The sequence below is a fragment of the Seriola dumerili genome, unplaced genomic scaffold (assembly GCF_002260705.1).
Source record: "Seriola dumerili isolate Sdu_G_001 unplaced genomic scaffold, Sdu_1.0 BDQW01003152.1, whole genome shotgun sequence".
Classification (NCBI taxonomy): domain Eukaryota; kingdom Metazoa; phylum Chordata; class Actinopteri; order Carangiformes; family Carangidae; genus Seriola; species Seriola dumerili.
In genome coordinates this window covers 20,047-22,546 of record NW_019177407.1, presented here as the reverse complement: position 1 = coordinate 22,546, position 2,500 = coordinate 20,047, and positions in this window count along the sequence as shown.

The window sequence follows — 2,500 nt, the reverse complement described above, 5'->3', positions numbered from 1 at the left end:
TTGCATCAGATGTGATGAAAGCAGATTTTGAATTAACATCATGTCATCACAGGAGAGAGAACTCCACAGTTCAGACTCTGAATCACAGTGAACTCTGTTTATACTGACATATACTGTCTTTTTGCTTGTAATGCTAACATTAGGGATCGTTCCTTCCATGTTTGTTTAAACAGTTCTTCTATCTCATTATTTTTTCCATTTTAGGGTCGTTTAATTTTTTCATGTTTCTGGGTAACCCTTGGTAACCACGGTAACCCTGTGCTTAATGTCACAACTCTATGAACTTTGGGTAATTCCTTCATGCAAAGTCTGCACAAAAGTGGACTTATGGAGAGTGTGAATAAAGGTCTCGAAGTGTCTGCTAGAGCAGGGGTTCTCAACTGGTCTCACCCCTGGACCCGCATTTTCCACTGGTTATTAAGTCGTGACCCACTTTTAAAGAATTCAAACCAAGCAAATTTTTCAAAAATAGTCTTCAAAAACACACGTTACTTTTTAAAAACATAAACAGACATATTTAAAAGTGCATTTCAGAGCATATTATTAAGAAACTGAGGAGGAACATGACAACATCATGTACAAAAGCGCATAAAATTAAATTCGATTTCAAAACTGCACAAAACAAATAGGGAAACAAAATTAGATATTGCACTTCTATGCATATCTCTGCCTTCAGAGCACAAACTGAGGAGGAACATGACTTCTTCATGTACAAAAGTTAATTAAAATAAATTAAATTTCAAAACTGCACAAAATAAATAAGGAAACAAAATTAGATATTGCATTATGCATTATCTCTGCCTTCAGAACTGAGGGGGAACATGAGTACTTCATGTGCAAAAGTGAATAAAATAAATATCAAAATTGCACAAAATAATCAAGGAAACAAAATTAGATATTGTTCTATGCATATTTCTGCCTTCAGAGCACAAACTGAAGAGGAACATGACTACTTCATGTACGACAGTGGCTAAAATAAATATCAAAACTGCACCAAAAAAACAAACAAAATGAAAACCCACAAAACATTGTTTCCCCTAACCTGTTATTAGTGGAAAATCAAAGTTTCTGGGGTGACAGTAGACAGAGCTACTCTCAGATCATGTTCAGTGTCCAACCTGTTTCTCTGCTTTGACTTGAGTTGGACCAAAGCGGAGAAGCCGCTTTCGCACAAATAGGTCGTGCTGAATGGTAGGATCGTTTTGACTGCAAGAGTGGCGAGGGATGGATACACTTCCATCACATCACTGCACCAGGAGTGGGAGGGGCTTACTTCGTCAAATCTCTTTTTAAGCGTCTGGTCACATGACAGCTCCACCAGCTGATGCTCTTCGTTGCTTGGCAACGTGACGCGTGTTGATGTCGAAGGGGTCGCGTATCTAGGCATTATCTCTGTGTTCCTCTGGGAAGTAATCGTCAAACCGAGCTTGAAGTTTCGTGAGATGTGCCATGACAGTTTTTTTCAAGTCATTTTTGTCCACAGTGTCAAGCTGCTGCGCTTCCTGGCAAACACTGGGAAACGTCCAGTCCGTCTTTGAATAAGTGATTTACCCACAGTGTTATCTTTTTCTTGAATGCAGCAATTTTGTCTGACTGTTCAAAAATATTGTGTCCTTTCCCTTGCATAGACACGTTTAATGTGTTTAGGTGCTCAAACACATCAGCAAGATATGCAACTCGTGCAAGCCAGATTTCGTTGCCGAACAGTTCAGCATACGGGGAGTTATTCTCTGAGAGGAAGGTGGCTACTTCTGTTTTCAGTTCGTAAAAGCGTGACAACACCTTACCCCTTGACAGCCAGCGTACTTCGGAGTGATACAACACCTGCATGTGCTCATAGTCCTTACAAAGCTTTGAAAAGCAGCGGCTGTTCCTCGCACTCCGTTTTATGTGGTTCACCACTTTGATGACATCTTTTAAAGCTTCATCAGGCACAGGCACCATATTCTTAGCCGCCAGTGCCTCTCGGTGCAAAAAGCAGTGGTTCCACGTCGCATTAGGTGCCCTCTCCAGAATTTGCTTCACCACATCTGAATGTTTCCCGGTCATGGAGACAGCACCATCAGTTGTGATCCCCACACAGTATTCCCATCTCAGGCCCACTGAGCTCAAATACAAGTCCACGGTGTTAAAAATGTCCTCTGCCTTTGTAGTGGTAGGGAGGTTTCTGCTGCAGAGAAACTGTTCCTGTAAATCACCGTCCACAGGTGTCTCACGTAAACCAGTAAAATAGCATGGTTAGCTATATCTGTGGATTCATCCATCTGTAAAGCATAGTAAGGGCTTGCCTGGACGCGGGCTGTGGTCTGTTGTTTAATATTACCAGACATGTCTTCAATACGCCGAGCTATGGTTTCATTGGACAGCGGTATGGTTTTCAGCTTGTCCGCTGCTGATTGATCCAGCACCTCTCTTACCATGTCTATGGCGGCAGATAAAATAAGCTCTTTGGCTATTGTGTGGGGTTTTTTGGCCTTCGCAATACGGTGAGCTACGAGGT